At 33.2% G+C, this 15,718-nt stretch overlaps 1 long non-coding RNA gene across 1 annotated transcript; it reads left to right on the top strand.

Annotated features, from left to right (window-relative positions):
• Window positions 1-123: 123 nt before the first annotated feature.
• LOC143080832 (uncharacterized) lies at window positions 124-3,209 on the top strand. Its single transcript, XR_012979807.1, has 2 exons — window positions 124-183; window positions 1,371-3,209. It is a non-coding gene; the product is annotated as an uncharacterized LOC143080832 (long non-coding RNA).
• Window positions 3,210-15,718: the final 12,509 nt, after the last annotated feature.

Below are 15,718 nucleotides of genomic sequence, written 5' to 3'. Positions count from 1 at the left end.
TATTGTCAATTTGATAAATGATTATATTTCAAGTTTTAATTTCAATTATTACTTCTTCAAAACAATTACTGATCCGCATCAGTGCTTTTGTCGCATATATAAGTTTTACCATATTATAATAGGAATATATCGACAGTTTATCTAAAGGAGCTTAAAACAGTTCAAAGAAAATAAAAGGGAAAGGTAAGATATCAGCGTTATTCTCAGCCCTTAACATGATATTTTGTGCACAAACATATTTAAAGCTTAAATCTTTTTTATTTACATGAACTGAGGTGCTTTCCTTTCGTAGGCAAATGTAGACGGGGAGTTGTGAGTGCTGCATGCGTGTACTTGATGTATATAAAAAGAAGATGTGATATGTACGCCAGTGAGACAACTCTTCACAAGAGACCAGATGACACAGAAATTTACAACTATAGGTCACGGTAACGGTCAACATTGAACAATGCCCATATCTCATAGTCAGCTAGAAATGGCCACAAAATGCCACATATAAATCATATTCAAACGATAATGCATAGTAAGAGTATCTGGATTTTATTTATATGTTTAGGGGGAGGGGAGTCTATCATTTCTGTATGCATACATTTTATAGCAGTTATCCTGTTTTCTTTCTTTGTAATTTTTGTATTTTTTTACCTATAATTTTCTTAATATTTGAAAATTCCATTCTTTATTCCTTTTTTGTTGTTCTATTTCTCACTGTCAATTAATGTTTTGCCCATCATTATCTTATCCGTAAATCCATTCGGACCCCTTTATCTTTCATTTTCGTCTGCTCATACTTTCAACTCATTCTAATACTTTGTTTATATCTAGCCTTTCCTAAGGTTATGAGTTAATTCCTTCTTTTTTTTTTTGCTCAGCAATCCGTTTGTGTGTTGATCTATGGAAGAAATAATAAATCTGAACTTATACACTTATGATAGAATTTTTTCTTGTCCAATCTGCTATTCATTTGGTGGCAGTTTAATAACAATTGCTACTAACCATTTTATACATATGACAGAAGGTATTACCATTGATATTAAACCTTCCACCACACTATGACTTACTTGTACAAACAGCAATAAACCCCTCGCAGAAAACATACTTACAAATAACAACGAATAATACAAAGCTCAGCTAGCCTTACTTCGTACAGGCATAGTATTTGTTTTTTTTTAAACTTATCTTACATATCTATTTGGTGTTGGTAGTGGAACTGTCCAGCATATTTCTGATACATGCATGATAATTTTTAAATGGCATCACGAGGGAATATGGGAAGGGTTCAATCATTTGAAAGCACAGGTGCTTCATTGTTATTTGCTAGGCTTAGCGTTGTTTATAATAGCAATAGAAAACATGGCTTTTTACACTTTCAGATGGAAAAGGAAAAGAAAGTCAATATCGAAATATGCGCTGCATGTTTAAGGGACAATGATAATGTAGAAGCCAAACACTGGTGTTGTGACTGTGCCGAAGCATTATGTGAGGATTGTGGGAAGGTCCATAAAAAGTCTAGATTTACAACCTCGCATAAACTTATCCGTCTCCGGGATGTTAAGAATACTAAATCATTTCTAATGGCTACGTCTTTCTTATGTGATCTTCATTCCGATTTAAGAGTGACCTTCTACTGCAATAGACATGACCAGCTGATTTGCCAAACCTGTTTATTACAAACACACAAGGACTGTAAATATATTACTGCAATTGAACAGCTAATGCCAGAGAGACCTCGCAGTAGTAGCAACGACCATTTTGATGTTCTACAAAAGCAAGCATTAAAACTTGCCGACTCTTTAAACCAACTTATAAATACAAGGAAAGATAATCTAGCCAATCTTGATCAACAAAACCAGACAATTCAAGAAACAATTAAAAAAACAAAGTCGGAAATCATAGATCATCTAACAAAACTAGAAGAAGAACTACTAAACAGTCTCAGTGTGAAATACGACTCCTGTGTTGAACAAATAGATGATGAAATTTCCCAGCTTCAACATAATAAAGACCTGATGTCTATTCACGATAGTGATATTGAATTAATGAGAAAGAATGGTTCCGAACCTTATAAGTTCACAATTGTAAAGAAGTTTGAACAGACTAAACCAAGAACTGAAGATATCATAAGTAACTTCAGAGATAGATATAAACCATTGGAAATCGATTTCACCCAAAACGAAGAACAATTGGCATCGCTTTACAATGCAATGGGTTGGGTCGATATCAAAGTTATCAATCGAGTCAAATCTGCTTTCACTGAAAAAACAACTTCACCTAGGCCGACCAGCAAACAATGGGAAAGTCCAACAGAGAGCAAGATTGTACCTAGACCTGTATCAACTCGATCCGTTAGTAATTTCAAAGAAAGTGAACTGTCGTTAATAAAACTTGTACCTCAAACTCCCTCGATTACACAGCTAGTACTTTACAAAAAATTCCCGACGTCTTCATCGTTAGGAGAAAATATCACAGTTTCACGTGGCTGTTTTATCTCAGGGAAGCATATGCTTTTATGCGATGCGCAGAATAGATTTATATTTGTATGTAACCTCTACGGGTCAATGACCGAGAAAATTCCATTGCTGTACTTTCCACATGATGTTGCCCTGTTTGACAGGAATACAGCCGTTGTCGCAGCAGGCGAGAGGGGTATACAAGTTTTTGATATCACCGACAGTGAATGTAGACCAGATCGATTTATAAGACCTGGCGGGAAATGCACTGCGATTTCCTGCATTGACGATCAAATCATCGTCCGGAGTGGACACTGCAAAATAAGCATTCTCGATCGCGCGGGAATTTCCATTTTCAAAATAAACACCAAATATGACCCGTTGCTTTTAAGCGCGGGAATAAACGGCTCCATTTACTGGACAAGTAACAACGGCGATGAAGTCCAATGCATTGCGCGAGAGCGGTCACAATTTATCTGCAGATCTGAAACGTTGGTTGGTCCATCTGGACTCGCTACAGATGGCGCAGGTCACGTGTTTGTTGCTGGGTACGAATCTGGAAATATCCATCGGTTATCAAACAGAGGAACTAAATCCATGGTCTTAGACGAAGGAATATATCATCCTTGGGGTCTGGCATTTGATCAAGATTCTCAAAGGTTAATGATTATTAATGACGACGGAGTATCTATTGATATTTATACAGTTTGCAAGTAGACGACAATTTATTGTTTTATATTACAATAAAAATAAGAATACCTATTATTGCAATCAATGCCCTTGATGGTCAGCACGACATGTATAGACACAAAACAATACACTGAGATTTGTTACGGAAAAACATTTCTTTTCACATTGAAATGAAATAGTCATGGTTCATGTAGATATAGACTAGTCCAAATGAGTATGACGTCTTGAAAATTATTTGGACTTGATATAGACATGATAGAGCTACATTATATTAATCAGATGAAGAAAGATAACTCTAATCAATTTAACGACATAAAACTTAAGCTTGACATTTGAATTATCGTCCTTTGTTTGTCACTGAAAATGATGGATGTCATGAATCAACCAAAAACTAATGCTGATTTTTTTTTCTTAAATGAACAGATTTATATTGAGGAGGTGCAGTAATGTCTACTGGAATTTGGTTGAAACTGGTGCAAACAATTTTGCGTTTCAAGATTTTTTTTTAGTAAAAAGGTTTGATGTTGTCTTTTAAATCGGTGTTTTAGCTTTATGCACTTATTGCTGAGTGGTGATTGTGCTTCGGTCATTGCATCATTTATATTATATATAACTGTCGCTTCCAAGCCCTTATTGGAATTCAGATTTGTCGTGTGTACCTGTGTTTTTTATGACGTTGCCGAACAGGAAAACTGCTCGGAAGTGCATACGTCAATACTGCTTAGGATTATTGGATGGCGATTTTCACATCATAGAGACAGATTAAATGCTTTGTGAAAGAATTCATTTAAACGGTATTACTTTTAAGTGTGTTGTTTGTTAATTTATTGTTTATAATAGTAAGAGTAAGTTATTGTCCTTAAACCACGATGTTTACCATTTTTGTGGTTTTGCCTGTTTTTATTTGTTTGTAAACTATGATAAATAGAGAGAAACTCTAAAAATGGAAAAAGAGATCAGCAAGACAAGATCTACAAATAAGACAACAAAGAAATTGTCAACCCTTTAATGTTGCCATAAAATGACGATTGTTCACCAATTTAGTGCGTTTTTGTCTAAAATTATTTTTAACTATATTCAAAATAGAAAAAAATTCAGCTACATTTTTTTTTAAACATGGCCAAATTATCTGTCAACTCCTTATTGGAATTATTGTCCCGAAATCAGGTTTTTTATAAGTTTGTATGTATTTTGGGCCACTAACTAAAGTAAAAAAGAGAAACTTCACAAATCAAAAATAAACTGTCAGACAATTAAGGTTTGCAAATAAGTCAAATATAGCTCCATGAAACTGTCGGTAAACTCAGCAAAGGAGTTATTGCCCTTAAATGAGATTTTTGAATTGGGAGTAAATATTAATTTCTACTTTGTCAGTCCACTAATCATAGGAGTTATTCACCTGTACGGATGAGGATTTTGTACGTAATTTTGCACTTTGGGCAAAACTATAGTAGAAAGAAATTATAAACAACAAAATTAATCATTAAAAAAGAGAATTTGAGTCATGAATAAAATTGAGAATGGAAATGGGGAATGTTTCAAAGAGACAACAACCCGACCATAGAACAGACAACAGCAGAAGGTCACCAACAGGTCTTCAATGTATATTGAGTAACTGTATTCTAGTGTTTAATGTTGGAGTGTGACCATTTGATGAATACTTAGATGAGCGACAAATGCTCTCAAGAACCTCTTGTTAGATAAAGATGATAGTGTTCGATTGCTACAGCTGATATAACAGTTTTGTACAAGATATTTATCATGCCTTCACCCTTTGACCTATCATATGTGCCATTATCAGATTTCTCATTTAACCATTACATAAATGAGGTTTGGGTTGGGTCAACAATTTTTGTATTCTTTAATATTTTATGTCATTTCCTCTATTTCTTAATGATATTTTCGTCCCATTGTTCCATATTCTTTATATTTACGCACCCAATTATTCTCTACTTTATCTTTATTTTTTTGTCCATTTGTTTTTTTGTATGATTGGGTCATTATTCTCATTCTCTATTTTGTGGACCCCATCAATAGCCTCGTCTATGGTCTTCAGTGAGTTCTAACAGTCGTGTCCTGTATTCGACGTATTTCTTGAATGATATAACACTCAGACAAAACTTTCCGGCAATACCAATTTTTTATATTTCTTAAAAAGTTTTAAAATAGAAATTGCATTCTAGAGTATTTGAATTGTCTGATATCAGATTTTGGTATATAAATGATAATTATGAGGAAACAATCAATTTCCACTTTAATTTTAATCAAATAAAGATAAGTGGTTAAGGACTGTAGATTATGAATGGCTGGTTATGTATGTGTTTTAACAATTATACTATAAATTATAAAAGGGATTGTTTTTCATTGCTGTTCTTTTCCTATACTACCAGATACATATCAGTCATATTGACTGTTCTGTTATTTGAAGAAGGAAGTATCCTAAAAGTAACCTATACACTGGTAAAGATCACTAAAATTTAATTTTCCTTGGGCAAGGTTATCTGTCCTCGTGTATTTTAGTCGGTTTGGTTTTTTTTGTATAAAAATTTTTAAAAAATGACCTTAAAAATAATTTATAACAATACATTTGAAAGAGTTAATATGTTGCCACTGTACATTTGTGACAACAAGTCCCCTACCAATAGGCATACCGTATACTGATTATGAATGATGGAAGTGTTTAACGACCTTTACGGGATATACATCCCTCGCACGATCGGTTATGACTTCCAAGCTAGCATACAGAGTATCGTTAGACCAGGGATGAAGAAAACATAAACTTTTCTCAAAAGAAAAAAAAACACATCTATACATTTACTTTAATCATGGTCTATCAAACTATATTATAGGATTTTTTTGAGAGACAAGTGCCACGGAAAACTTCAAGATTCGCTTTTTTTATTATTAAGTACATTCGGAAACAACGTTTTAAAAGATTGATAGTTATAGAAAGGATAATACAAAAACAATTTGACAATGCGATGATAGCCCATCTCGGACTCCTCGACCTTCCAACTTTGGTATTTACCACTGCTCTGTTTGACAGACTTCTTGGAAACTTTCACATGTTCTTGTTATTATATACAAGCAACATGGACCATTCGGACAGAAAAAACATTGAGCTTTCATTAGTCGAATCATAATGTTTTCCCTCGGTCTCATTTTGTAGCATAGTACGTGATGTAAGAAGGCATGTAGATGGTATACTTTACAGGTCCTATGTTTATAGTTGTACAGGGTGATAAACTTACCTTTCAGTCATAAAAAAAATAATTTTACGTTCTAAATATGTGAAAAATCCATGACAGGCATTCTCTTTCGGAGAACCAAGGGTTATATAGAACTAGCTTCACCATTAACATTAAAAAAAAATTATTTACTTCGTCTGAATTTCAACCTTATACTGATTGATCTAAGTTTTATGCGGTAGCAAAAATTAAGAAAGAAAAGTAAAAAATATTCAAATTTATACGGATTTAAAGATTTTCTGAAATTTTCGGTAGCTGACTTCTAATATATCAAAGTTTTATGATTTGACAGACAAATATTTGATTCCTATATCTCAAAATAAATTATAGTATCTTGAACCTATCGTTGTGATATACTATCCTAACATTTTATATCTCCTCCTGGGTGTTTACTGAAGATAGTTCACTTTCACTTTTATTGCCACTGCATGATCAGTACTTCATATAAAAGTTCGAGGACTAAGGTTGGATAGAATGAATACGCATTTCTCGAGATCTTTCCGTTCGATGTCTTTCTACAGCTATAGACATTCGGAACGATGTCTGTATAGTCAGTAAGACGTTTCCTTTTTTTTTTATGGTTTTGCATTTCTGTTCTAAATAATATATTTAATCTGGATGGGGTTTACAGAATAGAGAATTATAAGCAAAAAGTGCAGAATAAAGATCTAAAAACATAAAGAAAAAAGAAAACAGACTAAGAAAATAAAGAATAAAGAATATAGGATGTTAAAATATATTTAAAAAAAAGAGTTATATATATATAGGCAGAAAATATAAAGAATAGAGAAAAAAAATCCCAAAATTTCAAAGAATACAGAAAAGAAGGACCCCATCCAGACCCTTATATATTCTGCCTTTCAGACATACATTTACTCGATTTTACGATTTGGATTTCGAAATTGTCTAATTTTCCATTATAATGTTTTTGATTTAATTAAAAAAAAAAGCTTACTATTTGTTTTGCCACGAACTTTACACATTTCGTTTGATTAATTTCTTTCGATGAATATTGAACAGTTGTTCCAAAACAGTTTCTAGCATAAATAGAAGAAAATTGGGGACAACAATGTTGAGACAACAAACCAACAGCACAACAATTTAATCTGCTTACTACAGTATCGAAAACAATATGGAGTAGTCTAGATAACATTTATCTTAATTCAAAACAGTAATTAAAACTTTACTAAATGCCATTAAAATGAGAAACATCAAAATAAAAGTTGAATTTATTGTAAAAAAAAATATCCAATAATTTAATTGAGAATTACTCCATTTAGTTAATATCGGCACATTGCTAGATATACAATGTTGCGACAAAAAAGTAGACTTATCTGATTGAAAGCGACATACAAATATTACTTAGAAAATTGAATGATTTTGTTATCATCAGATCGAAAAGAGCTGTCTCCTATGAGAAAATGAAATGATCACGTTTTGTAATGTGATAACAGCAAGTTGGCATACCTAGACCTATAATGGTTTACTTTTATAAATTGTTACTTGGATGGAGAGATGTCTCATTGGTACTCATATCCCATCTTCCTATATCTATATAGTAATCCTTTGTAAAAGCTGATTGCCTATAAAATTATTCGCCTTATTTGTACCTGCATGAGCAACACGACAGTGATTGTGTGGGGCAGTATCTGCCTACCCTTCCGGAGCACCAGAGATTACCACCGGTTTCTGGTGGGGTTCGTGATGCTCTTTCTTTAGTTTTCTATCTTCAAAATTGTATTTGGTAATTTTTGGCTGAGAATAACCGAGGACAAAGTTTCATACACAATGAGTTTATTAACTGTAATGTACACAGTGGCGGATCCAGAACTTTTCCTAAGGGAGGACCCGCTGACTGACCTAAGAGGGGGCCCGCTCCAGTCATGCTTCAATGGTTCCCTATATAATCAACCACAATTTTTCCAACGAAAGAGGGCCCGAATATACAAATATACATGACCCGCTTATTTCCTAGAAGCATCACCTACGTTCCACAAACGATATTCAGTACATCATGATAACAACAGATCGATATGATTGATTACAAGAGGTTTCGGACGAAACTAAAATGATGAATAGATATAAACATTAAAAATATCATAAAACTACACGAAATATAGAAACAAATTTAAAATCATATGCGTAACTGTTTTTTTTACGCCGAGACATTATAAGTACAATGTAGAATAGCGAGCGATGGCGAACAGTTAAAAGTGCAATCATAGAGTGCATGCGTTCTGTAACAAGAATTTTGAAAGTTTAATTTGTCCATTTAAGGTGAGAAACTCTTTATTTCCTTGTCAAAAAGTTCATTGAAGAATATCAAGTACCTACTTCCGCCGAGCTCTTGACACCGAAACTTCGATGAATAAGGATGTTTTTACGCAGACCGAACGTTGTCACGTGACGGAAGCTGTGTTCATCCTTCGGAAACTAGTTGATGAGTGAGCAGAAAAACCAGAGAAATTCCAATACTAGCACTAGATTAATTAATTTGTTATTGATTGAATATTCATATTCAAGTTGAGATTATCCATGGAAAGACTTAGACAATAATGCTACCCACTTGTTTATGCTTTTTTTTTTTTAATCAATACTAAATATCTTTAATATATCAACTTATTTAATGTGTTCTTGCTCTGCTCTTTTTTGCTGCCCTCATAAGGGAGCTACCATTTGACTTTTATGGGGGGGGGGGGGGGGGGGGGGGCTAGGATGAAATTTGAAAAAAATAGACAGGACAGGAGTGTTGAGTAAAAAAAAAGGCAGGATGAGACACTTTGCAAAAAAAGGCAGGATGACAATTTAGGTAAAAAAAAAGTCAGGATAAACTAATAAAAAAAAAAAGGCAGGACCGAATAGAGTGAAAAATAAAAAGGCAGGACAGAGATTACAACTAAAAAAAAATGTAGGACAAAATTTTTCATCCTAGCCCCCCCATAAAAATCAAATGGTAGCTCCCTAAGACAAGAACAAGAACACAATAAATTACACCTGTGATGGAAAACTCTAATTGTGTAAACAAACTTGACATGTTTGTTATTATCTGCTATATAGTCCCTCTTTTATTTTTTTAATGTACAAAATGTATTTTATTTGAATGTCATTTTTCACCAGAGAGTTGTAATATCATAAGGATTATTCATGAAACAGAGAAGAAAAATCAAAAAGTCTCGCGTTATCTTAATTATATCGTTATTATGTCAAGTCATTGCACATCATCATAATCATGTTTCTATGACAAATCGTTTAAGACGTGCTCACCTTTTTATTACTTTTAAATAAACTTTTGAAACCATATTTACTTTCTAAGTTTTAAGAGTTCTTAATTGTGAACTTAAAGTCAACTCTAGTTTCAAAACGTTGTACGGACTTCGACGTGATTCGATATGCCATGGAATATATGTGTCGCAGATGACCTCGGATTCATGTGATCCCCTTGTAACCACGGTAACGTCATCTTTCCTAGTTTGTGACATTCAAGTTGTGTTTTATTTGTTATAAACAACATATTGGTTGCCACTAGTGGAGCAGGAACTGCTGACCATGTTAGTGTATGATGATTGTGTGGCTCAAACTTCAGTCTTCTGTGCTCAGCTTCTGTGTTCTGTTGTCCTTTTTTTATGCCCCACCTACGATAGTAGAGGGCATTATGTTTTCTAGTCTGTTCGTCCTTCCGTCCGTCTGTTCGTTCGTCCGTCTGTCCCGCTTCAGGTTAAAGTTTTTGGTCAAGGTAGTTTTTGATGAAGCTAAAGTCCAATCAACTTGAAACTTTGTACACATGTTCCTTATGATATAATCTTTCTAATTTTAAAGCCAAATTAAACTTTTGACCCCAATTTCACGGTCCACTGAACATAGAAAATGAACGTGCGAGTTTCAGGTTAAAGTTTTTGGTCAAGGTAGTTTTTGATGAAGCTGAAGTCCAATCAACTTGAAACTTAGTACACATGTTACTTATGATATGATCTTTCTAATTTTAAAGCCAAATTAAACTTTTGACCCCAATTTCACGGTCCACTGAACATAGAAAATGAAAGTGCAAGTTTCAGGTTAAAGTTTTTGGTCAAGGTAGTTTTTGATGAAGCTGAAGTCCAATCAACTTGAAACTTAGTACACATGTTACTTATGATATGATCTTTCTAATTTTAAAGCCAAATTAAACTTTTGACCCCAATTTCACGGTCCACTGAACATAGAAAATGAAAGTGCGAGTTTCGGGTTAAAGTTTTTGGTCAAGATAGTTTTTGATGAAGCTGAAGTCCAATCAACTTGAAACTTAGTACATATGTTCCCTATGATATGATCTTTCTAATTTTATTGCTTTATTATATTTTTTACCAATTTTCACGGTTCATTGAACTTGGAAAATGATAGTGCGAGTGGGGCATCCGTGTACTTTGGACACATTCTTGTTTATTAATGATTTTTTTACTGCTTTTCTTTTTTTTCATACTAAAGTTCTTCATTTTGACATTCCCAATTCCCTTGAAACGATGCTAGAATTTGCAACAGTTCGATCACATATCATTTGTATATCATGCCGACATCAATAAGCTCGCCAAATATTACCATTGGGGCCTGATAATTATGTCGTGAAGTCATCAACTTGGCAATGGTATATGAATATCTTTTCTTGTGATTGCTATAGATAAATTGTTTTCTTTCTTTGAATTTTGTAGTGCAATTATTAAATGCAAAGTCCTTTTATTTTCGATGGGAAATGGTGTAAATATTTTGCTTTCACGCTGTTGGAAAATCATGAGTCGGCTATTACATTCTCAAACTGTCCTGCTGTTTATCAATATTAGCGTCCTTCGTGACTATTTGTATGAAAGTATTTGTCCATCTAATCTAATGGAGCGTCCAGCGACTGCAAGAGAAATACATGTATCAGCTATATATACAATGTCGGCTAATGTAGTATTACGGTATTTTATTGATTATGAAATATTTCATTTTTTACTACATGTGGTATCTACTACAAGTCTGGCATAAAATGACAAGTGCATGTACATGAAAACTTGCTAACACTAAAGTAGCAAATGATTTAAGATTTTCCCAGTGCTTTTCAAGCCATATATCTATCCGAATATTGCACCGTGATAAATTAACCAGTTCGTGTTGGCTGTACCAGGGTTGTAAATTTCATTCTGACGTCGATATAACCATTTTGTGTTGAGTTTTAAGACACAAGAGCCATATTAAGTCATAAAATGGAGAGATATGTATACAGTTTTTATTTACGGTTTATATTTACATCGGTCGTCATCTTTGTAAATTAAGTGAAGTAGCTGCGTTTTACGATCACTCTACCAACATTATAATCAAAAGCTTGTAATTTATATTCATACTTCGGAAAACGACAGCTCCAAAGACGGAATAGAATGTATTTATATAAAAATTGTCGTTTGACTATAATCACTTTCTAATGTAACATAGGCATTGAAATATAGCTACTTTTATAACTAGTCTGATACCAGGTTCTTTTTGGAAAGATAATCTTTTGAGGTCATAAAAAGAAAGCATTGTAGGAAAAAGTATTCTGACCTTCACTAGGAAAATTCATTACGTCGCGAAAAAACACATTTATGGCAGCTCTTACCAGGCTCGAAAAAAAAATGCGTATACCAATTAGTACGATAATACTCGGGTGTCGGACGTCACAAGCGAATCCCAAGTATACCGTCAAACGTAAGAAAGTTTCAGACTGCAGAGAAAAAAATTAATCACGAAGACGTAGGTACTACAGTTAGTTGAGGAACCACATTTATATATAAAAAAAAAAAAAAAAAAAAAAAAAAAGACGTTGAAAACTTTAGGTTGGTCAAAATAACAGGGAGCCTTTATTTACCAGTGCATGTCGTACTATATCCTGCAGTGAGAGCATGTATTCTGTAAAAACTCAAAGATCGTTCCTTTTCAGATGTTTACTCTGAAGCGCTTTGTGAGTGACTGGCTATGTGATTGGTTCTATGCAGGAGTTGTTGCTTCTTTGCCAAGTTGGTGGCATTTCGGGACGTATGGGATCTGAATAATGTGCACAACTGGTGCGAGCTTTCTTCCTACGTTATGCATGTTTGTTGCCTTGCGAATATGTGAATTTAATGACTCGTACTTGTCCGATTGGCTTCAAAATCAAAACAAAATGAACAAATATCCAAATAAGGTAAAATCAAAGTTCATAAAACAATAAACGAAAGACGCATAAATATGACTTTTTGTCGGAATGTTGCTGTATCATTGGCGAATGTAATTAAGGATAATTTCTACTGTTTTTCTCCTTTGGTTTTTGAAACAGATTTTAAATATTACTTGTTTTTAAAATAAATCAATGAAAGTCTAGTATTTGACTACATTCAATTTTTCACTACGAGTTCGTACTGACATGATTAAATACATCTTTAATTCTCCGTTGATAAAATTTAGAAATTATTAAGAATCCAACTACTTCCGACAACTTTGCACTTTGTATGACTTGGGGATTATTGTATAATAATGGAACTGTACTGAAATAAAAGAAAGTATAACATTACAAGTTTTTAGTCGTCTTGTCAAACAGTACTGATATGTAAGAGAGTAGAAATGTATTCAAAAAAAAAACGTGGGTATTTTCTTGGTAGTGTAAAGATCCTCACGAATTCAAGTATTTATAAATCCTTGGCTTTCGTTTTTGATGAATTGAAAAATGTTCTACTGATTCTCAGAATAAGTTTTTATTGATAACGAGAGATAAACAAATTCCGTTATATGTAGACAGCAGAAACTCAGTCAATCTAACAGTGTGAACTAATTGTCGATGGTATTTTTATATGCGGTGTCATAAACAGCAATGGCAACAAGTATTCCATAAATAATTTGACATCACAGCAAAGATACGAGTTCTAATTTCACTAGCGAACATCTTGACCCAAGAAACACATGCGGCATGTTAACACTCGTACAGACAAACAATGATTTAAAATACTAAATGGTTAAGTCAAAAGCAAATGATACATTGTTAAGAATGGACTTTCCTCACTCCTAAAACAATACTCCAAATTCTTTTTATCAAGCATTACAAGCCAAACTAATATATTATTAGTTCAATAAAAACTAATGTCATTTCGCTTTCGTTCAATTGCGTTGTTAGTTTATTGTAGTAAAAGTATTTTCACATAAACATTTTAAACAATCTTTAGCGGAGGCATCCATCTCCTCAGACACATTCGTATTTTTTAGATACCTTTCTTTCAGATATATTCATGAATTGTACATTTACTTAATGCTTGCAAATGGGACCAAACGATTTACTTCTAAGTCTATACAAACTTTAGAAAAACTCACGGCGCTATTCATTTTCTGTTCAATCCATGTGGTGATAAAAGGGGGACAACTCGAACATGTGATATCGTATCCAAATACAAATACAATTACAAATAATTTTATTTTGAAATAAGCGCCCCAAACCTAAATTCCAATATCAGCACAAACTATACAAAACACAAAATTCAATATGGATTGGTACAATATAGTCAGAGTATCCTAAAATATACTTTCCTTCTCATAACTTGCACACGAGAAATTCCTCTAAAAATATATATTTCTTTAAAAAAAAGAACCATGCAACGAATACCTGTAAAGTAATAAAAGCTTACTATACGATTTGGGTTGGCTCATTGTTGTAGGTCGTACAGTAACCTATTATACTTATCTTCATTATAGTCCTATGGTATTTTGGTGGATATATGTATCATGGCAATCAAAACCCATCTAGAAATACAAGAAAAATGTGTCTGAAGACACGAATGCCCAAGCTCAAGCTTGCTTATAATATGTTAATATATATATACCGGTACTTTTTGGACAGACGGAAGAAGGAAGGAAAGACGAACAGACGGACGGACGGAAGGTCAAGGATAACACTTATACCCCCTGCGCCTAGAACTATCAATTCCAAAATTACTATCCACAGCGGTCAGTGGTATATTATATAAAGAGTAAACTTGGAATTGATATTTAAAAATAGTAAATACAATTTATTTGTCAAAATTGAGAATGGAAGTTGGGAATATGTCAAAGAAACAAAAACCCGACCAAAGAGCATACAACAGTTTATTTCTTATGCAGCAAAAATACTTCAATCTGATTGGTTGACTACCCCGGTGTAAATAACACCCCACCCTTGTTCACCCGGGGTAGTCAACCAATCAGATTGAATGAAATTTTGCCAAAAAAAGATTAAAAAATAAAATTTTCACAAAATAAAGAAAAAAAAATTAGAAAAAAAATAATAAGAAGAAAATGCTAAAAAAAAAAATGAAATTTTTAAAAAATATTTTTTTTTTTTTTTTTTTTTTTGTAAACTCAAAAGAACACAAAAAATTTCTGAATTTTCCAAAAATAAAGTAAAAAAGTGTTTGACAATGTGCAGCAACATGGACATTGAAATAATATTACGGTGGAAATTTTTCATTACCATTTTTACAATTTTACGTCCTGGTTTCAAAATGAGTAAAGGTATTGTTCATAAGAAATAAATTCGTTATCTTGGTGTAATCAGGGGTGTACGGAATTTTACACCGTTGTTGAAAATTCATACACCCATTCGGCTGCGCCTAAGGGTGTATGAATTTTCAACAACGGTGTAAAATTCTGTACACCCCTGATTACACCAAGATAACTAATAATATTTGTGTTTGTATAATACAGAAATACACAAATACAATGAAATTAATAAAAACAAAAAAAATTAAAAAAAATATTTGGTAAAAAAGGGGAAGTGGTAAAAATTGGTCCCCATGTACGTATATGTGTAAACTATAACTGGGATCGTCTGTCAAGTTTTTTAATCATACGGTACCTAACATGTGCTCTGTAAAAGGTGCAAAGGGAGACGGTACAAGTTATTTCATTACATATTACACTAGCTTGCATCGGACAGGATGCAGAGGAACATTTTAATGTAAAAGTAATACATTATTCATGAATATTCGGATGAAAAACGTAATGTTTTACAACACCCATCCTTTTAATTATTTGGTTTCGTGGTGGATTGTTGCTATGACCTATTAATGATATACAGCTCGTACTTATTCTCGGTAAAGTTGTGTAATAATATAGTAATTATTTCCTTAATCGATCAGTTTTTAGATTCGAGGGTCAATTGTGTGTCTTACAACCATTAGTGACTGGACATTTTTTTTACCAAATATAACCTACTTTTCATCATGTTTGGTAAGTATCTTGTCACAACGATATGATCCCGTCATTCAAGATTCTGCCCTGTGACGTGTTGCAGGTGTGCGCCACACACATTCCACATTTCTTGTTTATATCAACAGAAGTGTCAAA

This window comes from Mytilus galloprovincialis, chromosome 1 (genome assembly GCF_965363235.1).
Source record: "Mytilus galloprovincialis chromosome 1, xbMytGall1.hap1.1, whole genome shotgun sequence".
Taxonomy (NCBI): Eukaryota; Metazoa; Mollusca; class Bivalvia; order Mytilida; family Mytilidae; genus Mytilus; species Mytilus galloprovincialis.
This window is presented reverse-complemented; position numbering and strand designations above follow the sequence as displayed.